We start from the raw sequence: 11556 nt of genomic DNA on the forward strand, positions 1-11556 counted from the left end.
TTAAATATTTCAAAAGGGTAACTCTTCTATTCTAAAAATTTATTTTCTTTTTGGAAAAACTAAGTTTATGGAATGCTTGTTTGCTCATTAATATTACATGCTTTGCACCTTCGTAGTATCTGTTGTTTTCTCTTTTATTACTGAGTGACCTTAGCTGAAGAGCCCGTGAGGGCCGTGGTTAGGCGTTTGAGGGCAAATTGTAGGCAGAAGGGGAAAGGTAAAAAATAGAAAATAAAAATATACTTTGTTGAACAAAACTTAGCTTCAAGGTGGGAGTACATGTAATGAAAACAAACATTGCCTAAAAATAGTTTTGCCATAGAAAAGTATTTTAGAATACAAGAAGAGCAACCTGAGTAGAAAGATTAAGGAAATATTGTTCATAAAAGAATTTAAAAATCAAAATTGTATGCCTTTAGAAGAAGAACTTAGAATTAAAATAAAAATCAGTACTGAACTTATACAAGAATTAGAAGATCAAAAATTAAGATATCAGTTTCTCTTGTCATTAGCTTTTGACAGATCCCTAGAAAATTACAGTTTAAAAGTTTCTCAAATAAATAGACAGATAACTGTAAGACAAGAAGCCCTAAAGCTAGCCATACAACAGCTTGAAAACTTATTAGCATAACTGTAGAATTAATTAAATAATTCTTAGCTCAATTTCAAAATAGTGGTCGACCACTAACTCATCACCCCCCAAAAATTGGTATTAGAGCAGTGTTCGGTTTTAAGACAGTTTAAGTTAGTTTATGCATTTTGCTTATAGTAATAGAGTAGTTTTTATTTTTGGACATTTTAGTTATAAATTTCATGTTGTAGTAGTTTGTAATAATTTTAAAGTAGGAGTTAATTTTGTGTATGAAAAGAGTAGAATATTTAGATTTAGAACTCAACAGCCATAACCATCGTCTTAACATAGATAAAAATAAATTTCATTGTAATTTTGAAGATACTTTTACACATCAGCTTCATAATGAACATAATCCTCAGTTAAATAGTATCATAGATTATCAGATTAATTTGCAGAAAATATTAAAAACGACATAGATAAAATTAGTAATCTCTTTATTTCCTCCATAGATCATCTCCATAATAATCGTAGTATAATTAAAGATCAAGATAAAAAATTAGATTATATCCAAGACCAGTGTAGTTCAATTTTACAAAAACGAACAGATTTAAATTTAGAAAAATTTCCCACGAAGCTAGAAATAGAAACTTTAATTTCAGCTATAAATATTAGCAGCTCAAAACAAATAGAGTTAGAATTTAAACAACTAATTGAACAAACTCATAACCAGATAAATCAATAGCTAAACAAATAGAACAAATCAACCAAATTCAAGATAATTTAAAACAGAAATTAGAGATTTTAGAACAACTAATAAGATCTTAGTTTATGAGCAGTGATAAAAAAGCTAATAGAAATTACCAGACTATTTTAAAACAGGCAAAAGATTTTCATAATAACCCAGAAGGAATCAGTAGCTATGAAGGAATAAATCAGTCAAATAAAATATCAGTAAAACAAAATAATATAGAAATTTTATTTCTAATCAGATTGTGTGAAAATTTGAAGAATTATCAGAACAACTACACAGTTTAGAAAATCGTTTAACTTCTTTAGAAAGAATAATACTTCAAAAAGGAAAAGGAATAGAAGGACAAATAAACAAACCCCAATCTCAGGTAAACGAAGAAGATATAGCTAGATATTTCGAAAAGCTTAAATTACCAAATAAACCTGTTTGTAGAACTTACAGAAAATAAAGATGTTTAAACAGCTAGTAAAAGGAAGTAGTAGCAAAAAGCGTAACGAAGATGAAGATATTAAAATGGAAGAATTTATAGATGTAAAACAACAAATAGAAAATTTTAAGAAAGAAAAACTGGAATTAATTCCAGCTAAATATGTATATAAGCTTGGTAAGGTTCATAAAAAACAATATCTATTCAAATACTACAGTGAGCAAATGATTAGTGTAACTCATGAAGATGAAAAAATAGAGCTAAATTTAATAGATAGAGAAAGCTATAAATATGCAGTAAATGAACACCTTAAAATGACCCACTTAGGATTAGTTGTAGTAGGAATTAAGGCTTTAACTAGAGAAAATTTAGGAACTAAAGTTTTTGTATGTCTTTATGATGATAGGTTTAATGATGTAGGACAAAGTATTTTAGGCAGCTATGAATTAGATATGAATTCAAAAGGAGGAATAGTTTATTTTACACCAGATTTCTTACTACCAACCTCAACCTTTCAAAAAAAGATAAAAATAGGAATAAAAAGTAAGGGATACAAAATGAAAAAAGGAGAAAAGAATTTATTAGTGTGCACAGGATTTTAGGCTTAGCAGTCTCAGAAAGTAATACTCATTATAGACTTATCAATGATCAGATAGTTAAGTTATTAGGCACAAAATGAATAAAGGCACTACCAACTAAAAAATTTAATTCTGAAGATAATGCAGCATTAGATTGGAATTTAGGAGATTTCCTAGGACAAAAAAGGTTAGCCTCTCAAGATAATTTATAATACCAAAGAGCAGATGGAAATTATGCAGTAAGATTCACTCAATATACGTATGTAGCACCAGAAAAATCCGAAGATGATGAATTTAGTAGTATAGATAGAGAAGAAAATCAAGATAATCGTAGTGACATAAATCAGCTTTATGTAATGACAGAGGAAAAAATAATATCACAAAATAAGATATATAATATTGATGAGATAGATTTAGAAAATTTCACCCTAACTGATATGAATAAAATATTAGATACTAGATATTATGAATATTTAGCCAGAGGAGATACTCATGACGAGGCAGTGTCATTTTTAGACCAAGAATTTCATACTGAATATGTAGATGATATCATAGAAGATAAAATACATCCTAGCAACATATTTAAAATACCAAAACAATCCAACTTAGAAGATACTTTTTACATGAACACAGAAAGCTCAGGAACTAATAACCCACAACCAACTGTAGAAGATCCCATAGAACTAATGCATTATGCAGTAGGAGGAAGAAGGCCATTAGCAAGTTCAGGACGTAGTAATGCAGATCCGAATAAAAGTTATAGATTTCATGGAAATCGTAAACAACCAGATATGAGTATACAATTACAGTCAACTAATAACCAAGGAACCCTTTTAGACCTATCAAGATTTGACCCTCAGATATGGCAAGAAGTAATAAAAAGATGGGAAAAAGGTGCGGTAAAAGCATGGATAAGTAATCCCTATGAAACAGCTGATATGTGGGAATACATGGAGACACTTTTAAGAGATTCATCTTTTAATATATATTTAACGTTTAAAGGAAAATATGAAGAGATAATTAGACAACTTAAAGGACTAGGAGATGACCCTTGGAATTTTACTAGCTTTATAAAAGAAATATTTATAGGATATGACCCTTCCAGACGAAATACTTACACCCAAAGCATAGCATTAACGGAATTAGATCAGATGACATTAGGAAGTTGGAAATATATTGTAACCTTTAGCAAAGAATATTTAGCCATAGTAGCCAGAACTGGAAAAAGTTTTGATGAAGAAATAGGAAATAAATATTTTAGAAAATTACCCGGAGAACTAGGAAGAGAAATAGAAAATAAATGGTCAATTTATTATGTAAACTTACCAGCCCAAATAGCCTCAGGAGAAGTAAAAATAAAAGGAACCTTAGGAATAGGACCTAGGATAGTTTTTACATTCCATAGACTTAAAGAAAAATGTATAGAAGTTAAAATACAGAAAGATTTGAAAAAACAAAATTATGGTTTTTGTAGCAATATAATATATACTCCTCAGCAATACGAAAATAAGTATAATAAGAAAAAATACAAAAAATATGAAAAATATAGAAAAGAAAAGTATTGGAAGAAAAAATATAGAAAACCATGGAAAAAAACAGAAATTCATTAGAAAAAGTAGAACATTTAATAGGATAAATTATAAGCGACTACCCAATGAAGATAAAAGAAAACAAAGATATGTTAGAAAACCCAACAGTAAAACATGCAATTGTTTTATATGTGGAGAACCCAATCATTTTGCAAAAAACTGTCCAAAAAGACAAAGACCTAATACTAATAAACAAATAAAAAGACTACATATTATAGAAGACTTAGAAGAAGATATAGTTAGCATAAATAGTGATGATTCAGAAGTCTATAGCATAGTCAGTGATTATGAATATCAAATAGAAGCCATAAGTTCAGATAGCAATTCAGAAAGTGATACCGACGTAGATAATCTTTTAGGACAACTTAACCAAGAAATAGGAACAACTCTTTCTCATGATATTTTCTTTATGATGGAATGCAATACAGATACTGAATGTCAGCATAATTTTCAAATAGGACTAGGATTTGATACCACTAGATGCAGCTATTGTAATTGGTTTCCAGCTAAAGATAAACGAGCACAGTGTTTATTATGCAGTGTAACTTATTGTATAGTCTGTCTAGAAAAATTAAACATGACACATAAGATAACATTAGAAAATAACAAAAAGGATCATAGTATAGAAAGCAGAGAATTACATTTAACAATTAGAGACTTAGAATTACAAGTAAGGGAACTAAAGTTACAAATACGAGAGACAGAAACTAAGACTAGTTTTGACATAGAATGTTTAGAACTAGAAAATAGACAGTTTAAACAGCAGCTAGAACAATTTCACAATAAATATCCTTTAAAAGATAAACTGATTGAAGAACATATGAATTCTTTAGAATTAGTAAACCTAGTTGATTCTCAACCCTTTAGTCAATACTCTGAAACACAACCAGATAATACATGTTTACCATTTAATTACCCGGTTATACCCAAACCAAATTTAGTTGAGATCTCTTGTGTAATCAAATTTGTAGAAAAGACCCTTAGTATAGATGCCATGATAGATACAAGAGCCAGTAAATCATTTATTGAACAACACATAGTTCCACCAGGATGGAGCACAGCTTTAACAACCCCAGCTTTAGTCAGTATAGCCGATGGCACTAAACAGACATATACACATTGCATTAATGGCGCACAAATTAGTTTTCATCATCTAGGTTCTCAAGATCAACATAAAGAATGGTTCCCATTACCTCAAGTTTGGATTGGGAATACACGACAAAATCATTCTTTCATCTTAGGACTTAACTTCATACTTAGTCTACAAGGTGGCATGTTTATCAGCCAACACAACATTAGTTTCTTCAAGCAAACTGTACATACACCCACAGCATATTCCCTTAGCACCATAGCCCATTCATCAGAGTTGCGTACGAAGCGTGGTGGTACTATAGGAGTAGATTCAGTTCCCGCTAGTTTTTTATTTCATAGTAGAAATATTTTTCCCGAGCTAGCCCAAAAGTATATGCCTGATGAGATAGTAAACACTTCTTTAGAAAATTTAGGCATAGAAAATTATGAATTAGAAGGTTTAGAAAAGTTCGATTTTGAAGATAAGGGAGATTATTGGAACCTAGAAGATTTTCAACAAACAGTTAACCTAAAATTAATTTTTGCAAAAATAGGAAAATTAAAGAAAAAACCAGTATACAGAAGAACAGAAAATGATTTAGATGAGATAATAAGATTAGCTGAAACAACAGAGATCTTAGGAGAACAGCCCATGAAATATTGGGAAAGAAATAAAGTTTTAGCCAGTTTAGATATAAAAAATAAAGATTATAGGATTACCTCAGCACAAATAGACCATACGCCAGCAGATATAGAAGAATTTAGAACACAGATTAAGAAGTTATTAGATTTAGGAGTAATTAGACCTAGTAATAGCCCACATAGAAGTGCCACATTTATGGTTAGAAATCATGCAGAGATAAAAAGAGGAAAAGCTAGAATGGTTATAAATTATAAAAGATTAAATGATAACACAGAAGATGATAAATATAATATACCAGATAAAGATCAGCTCATAAACAGAATATAGACAGCAAAAATATTTAGTAAATTTGATTGCAAGTCGGGATTTTGGCAGATAAAAATGAAAAAGGAAAGCATACCTTGGACAACCTTTTGTTGCCCACAAGGACATTATGAATGGCTAGTTATGCCTTTTGGACTAAAAAATGCACCTTCCATATTTCAGCGTAAGATAGATAGTATATTTAATAAATATAATTTTATACTGGTATACATAGATGACATATTAGTATTCAGTCCAGATAAAAATAGTCACATAGATCATTTATACATAGCATTAGAAGAATTCATAAATAACGAAATAATAATTAGCAAGAAAAAGACGGTATTAAATAAGCATCACATAGAATTTTTAGGAATGGAGTTAGGAGATGGAAAAATTAGGTTACAACCTCATATAGTTAAGAAAATTTTAGATTATCCAGATAAATTAGAAGATACAAAGCAACTTCAATCATTTTTAGGAATTTTAAATTATGCACGAATGTATATTCACAACCTTAGTAAAATAATAGAACCTCTATATAGTAAGACCACACCTACAGGACAAAAATATTTTAATCAACAAGATATAACTCTAGTTAGAAAAATTAAAGACATTTGTAAAAATTTACCAAACCTACAACTTCCCTTGGAATCAAAATATATAGTCGTAGAAACAGACGCAAGTCAATTAGGATGGGGAACAATATTATTAGCTAAACCTAGTAAGTATGATAGTAAAAATAAAGAACGCATTTGTAGATATAGTTCTGGAAAATTTAAAGAAAAAGACACGACCATGACCAGCCTGGATTTTGAAATATTAAGAGTAGTATATGCAATAAACAAATTTAGATTATTTTTGCACAAACCTTTCACAATTAGGACAGACTGTGAAGCTACAGTTAGATTTCATAATAAACTTAATGAGCGAAAATTAAGTACTAGAAGATGGGCAAAAATTTTAGATTGTATAGTAGGACAAGGCTATAAAGTAGAGTTTGAACATATTAAAGGGAGTGATAATAGGTTAACAGATTGGTTAAGTAAGAAAATTTATCTAGAAAAAGAAAATAACCAGTTTAATTTTTGTGCAGATAATGGAGAACAACAAAACCATGAATTTTAGGAGATTTTCTCTTCCTATTTATGAAGGCAGAAACAAGTTCAGACTATTAACAAGAATTGAGTTAGACCCGATTCAACAATGTCTTTTAGATAACCTTTGAAACAGTCATAGCCGCCTAGCTAAACGTCTGTCAGCCCTAAACTCTCTTAATATATATTTTTCAAAAATCCAAAATAAACCTTTGTCTAAAAGTTTTTCTTTCTATGTAGTAGCTAAAGAAACCAAGCCTGGTATTTACCATGACTGGATAGAAGTTGAACCCTTAGTTAAAAATTTTCCCATACCACAGTATAAAGGTTTTTATGATTTTGAGTCAGCTAGTATCCATGCCTGAAGACAAATAGGAACCAGTTACTTTATCAGTCAAATAGCTAAAGATTACCTGGACACATTGAGCAAAATGAGGTCAACCATTCTTGCTACTAGTGGAGTTCCAGTTAGCCAGATAATTGGAAACAGTAGTACTGGAAGTAGTAGTTCTAACCCTCAGATAGATTCTCAAAATCCTCTCCATATGTGCAGACATTGTGAAGGCCTTACTAGAAATTTCAAGAAAATTATGGATAAAGGCAAAAAGGTCAATGAAGAGCTAAACCAGCTCCGAGACGAAGAAAAACAACTGAGAGCCACCATTCGAACCCTAACCATCCAGCTTAAAAAATTAGCTCTAGGAAAAACAACTGCCCCCTTTCTTGACCAAGAAATCAGACAACTCACCAGTGAGGAATTTGAACAATTGAGTGCTAGAATGTATTTCTTTAGACATTCTATCATTCGATCTTTTTGTGAGAAAAGCCAAGTAATAGAGGACCTAATGTAACAACCCTCACCACTGTTTACCGATTGATTACTGATTACCATTAAACTGAGACTGATTATGATAAGTAATTGAATCGATTGAAATACTGAACTGACTGACTGAAATCTGGAACTGAATTGATTGAGTACATCTGTTTAATTGTATGTCTATCTGTTGCCTGTTTGATTATCTGTTTGTGTATTTATGTTTAAACTGCAAATTGAAGGCCTTATCGGCGGCCGAATCTGAAATTAATTAATGTTCTATAATCCTTAGAATTTATACGATTTTATGGCATATTTATCTGAAATGTGATTTAATATGATTAAATTAGATTAAAATAAGCTAAATTGCATGAGTTGGTTTATTCACCATTTTGCCACCACTAGTGGGCCACTAGCTTAGCACTTTTAAGACTCATTCCTTTGTATCAAAACACATTTCATCAGCCATTTTGTTGAGCTCAACCGAACTAGAGAGAGAGAGTTAGGAGAGAGTGTTATTTCATCTCTAATTGGCTTGGAAACTTGGTAGAAGTGAAGGTATTGAAGAGTAATTTGCAAACTTGAGCTTATATTCTCACAATTGAAGACATAAGGTAGAGCTCTTACCTTCTTAGTCATGAATTGAAGTATTTCTTGCATGATTGAGAGGATTGTTGAAGATTGGAGCCAAGATATGGCTTATAATGTTGATTGGAAGCTTATTTCATGCATGCATGTTTACATCCTTGAGTTTTGATGTTGTTCTTCATGAAAGTGTACATGCATGTTCATATTTTTACAATGGACCATGATTTCATCTTGTTTTGAAAAGAAATTGGCTCATTAGAGCATGTATTTGAAGCTTTAAAGTTGCTTAAAGTCTTGCATGTCCAATTGAGGCCATGTTTATGAAAATTGGTTTGAAATTGAGTTTGATTGATCTTCCTTTGGGGCTTTGATGTTACAATTGAGCTTTGAATCATGTTAAACTATGAGTTTTGAAGTGTTTTCTGAAAAATTAGCCCAAGAGGATCAAAATTGGTATTTTAAAACCTGATTTTGAGCTTGAGGTTCAAATCTGGGAATTCCAGATTTTGAACTCACGCTCGAGCGGGGTGACTGACGCTCGAGCGTGGAAATCGTGCTCCCAGCATTTTGTTCTGTTTTTGAGTCAACTCAAGCGGGACCTTGTGTCTTATGCTCGAGTGGGTGTCGAGTGCCCAATCGAGCGTGAATTTCACCTATCCATCACTTTTAACTGTTTTGCAAAACGCTCAAGCGGGTAAGTATACGCTCAAGCGGAGTAACCTACGCTCGAGCGTGACCCCTGTTTTCTGAAAATGCTTTTAAAGGGCATCCTTGCATCCTCATTTCATCCTAGGCATTCCTAGGCCTAGTTTAAGGCATCTTAATGAGGATATAGATATAGAACACACTGAGGCAAATTAGGGATTAAGTTATTATCTTTCCCAACTGTGTAGCTTAGTGTGTGTTCGTCTTGTAAACTGTGTAGGGTTGGCGACTGGAGACGCGCTCTAGCTTAACTGTAACCCAGAACTCTATGAGTAACAACTGTGTAAAGATATGTTCAAAGATGAATATTTTCTGACTGTTAACTGAACTGTTTTCTGAACTGTTACTGTCAACTGAATGAATGTATGTCCTATATTCTGAACTGTATTGTGGCATCCTTAGCAACTACTGTTACTGTTACTGTTACTGCTACTGTTACAGAGATCTCTGTCGGTTCCTATGTGGAACCACTGTTATGATGGCCATCATTGACTGCTCAGTCTTTTAAGACCTACTGTTTACTGTACTGCTATGCTAATGGATGTACCACATATGACTGTTACGACTGAACGATTGAAATACTGATTTAATGAACTGTTTTCATTACTGTAAGGACATTCATTCTTAACCTCTTTACGCATTATGTTATTCACTGGGCTTTAGCTCACTGTTTATATATATATTTATGTAGGTGTACAGGCACCAGACCGGAGCTAGGAGCATAGGTTAGACTCCCTTTTTGTCAAGTCAACCACTGTGCCTCACTGCGAGGTTTCGAGCCTGTCAAGCTATGGTTTAGGGGTGTTTTAATTTCCCCCGTCTGTCTCTGTATCTGTTTTGTAATAACTGTATAGACTGATAGCACTGTACTGTACTGTCTAACAGGGATTAGGTCCTTGTTCTGATCGATTATAAATGTTGTACATATTGTTCTGTATTGTTCATGTATACACGTATGAAAAATCTTTTTGCATACAAACTCACGGCTCATTGGACATTATTTATTTACTATTTTGGCTTCCGCCATACCCCTGTATTCTGTATTATTATCTGACTGTTAAGCAGGCCTTTGGTAATCTTAGATTACTGGCCGGTTACGGTGCTAAACCCATAGGGGTGGGTTTGGGTCGTGACAGAGTGGTATCAGAGCGATACTTAACCACGAGTTATACCGCACACACGTGTCCAAATGAGCTATAGGGTGTCCTAGAAAAGTACTTAGGGCATCACATGAGCATGAAAAGTGTGTGTGGACATGACATGTATATGTGTTAATGTGTTGAAACATATAATTGCTTATGTTTAAATGTTTAAAGTATGCAACTTCCTATGTTTGTTATTATAATGTTGCATATAGTGAAATGGATAATGCAAGCACTGCTAATGAAATTGAATCCCCTAAGGCAAGAATGGCGAGGTTGGAGAGGATGGTGAAACTATTAACTGCAAGACTAGAACAGCAACAGAACCAACAGCCCCCACCTCCTCCTCCGGTACAGCCGGAACCGAATGTTAATGATGGGGATATAATTGCTCTCACCCAGAAGTTCAGCAAAATGAAACCGCCATCCTTTCAGGGAGGCCTTGAACCCTTAGAGGCTGAAGCTTGGGTCTTTAAGAGAGAAAAATTGTTCGAAGTTTTTTCATGTTTTAAAGCACACAAAGTGCTATTGGCCACCTTTACACTACAAGAAGAGGCCAGAAGGTGGTGGATGTTAGTCCGCAACACCAACACTATTATGAATTGGGCTCAATTCAAGGAGTCCTTCTTCGAAAAGTATTTCCCTTAGTGTGTCAGGGATAGAAAAGTGACTGAGTTTGAACAACTGAGACAGAGTACCATGTCCGTTGCTGAATATGAAACAAAGTTCACCGAACTTGCTAGATATGCACCACATATGGTGGACACTGACTACAAGAAGGCCAGAAAGTTTGAAGGCGGCCTTAATGTTGCAATACTGGACAGAATAAATGTTTTAAAACTACCGAACTATGTGAATGTTCTTGACCGAGCATTAATGGCTGAGTCAAACATTGAAGCACTGAAACAAACTGAAACACCAGCGTCTGAATGGCGTGGTAAAAGGCAGGGTTTTAAATTCAAAAAATGCAAGAATAACCCATTAAACAAGAAACAGAATACAGGGTCAACGACTACTTCTAGTCAAGGGAACCGGTCTATACCACCCTGTTCTGAATATGGTAAGAACCATAAGGGAGTTTGTTATAAAATATCTGGAGCTTGTTACAGGTGTGGCAAGGTGGGCCACATGGTTAAAGACTGCCCCTCTGCTCCGCAACCCAATAGTAAAGCTGCACCTAGCGCAGCAGCATCAACTGCTACACCAAAGTCTAACCCCAAAGCTACCGGGAAAGAGCCCATGAGGCAAGGTCGAGTGTTCGCACTAGTACCGGG

This window comes from Camellia sinensis, chromosome 2 (genome assembly GCF_055761805.1).
Source record: "Camellia sinensis isolate YWXY chromosome 2, ASM5576180v1, whole genome shotgun sequence".
Lineage (NCBI taxonomy): Eukaryota > Viridiplantae > Streptophyta > Magnoliopsida > Ericales > Theaceae > Camellia > Camellia sinensis.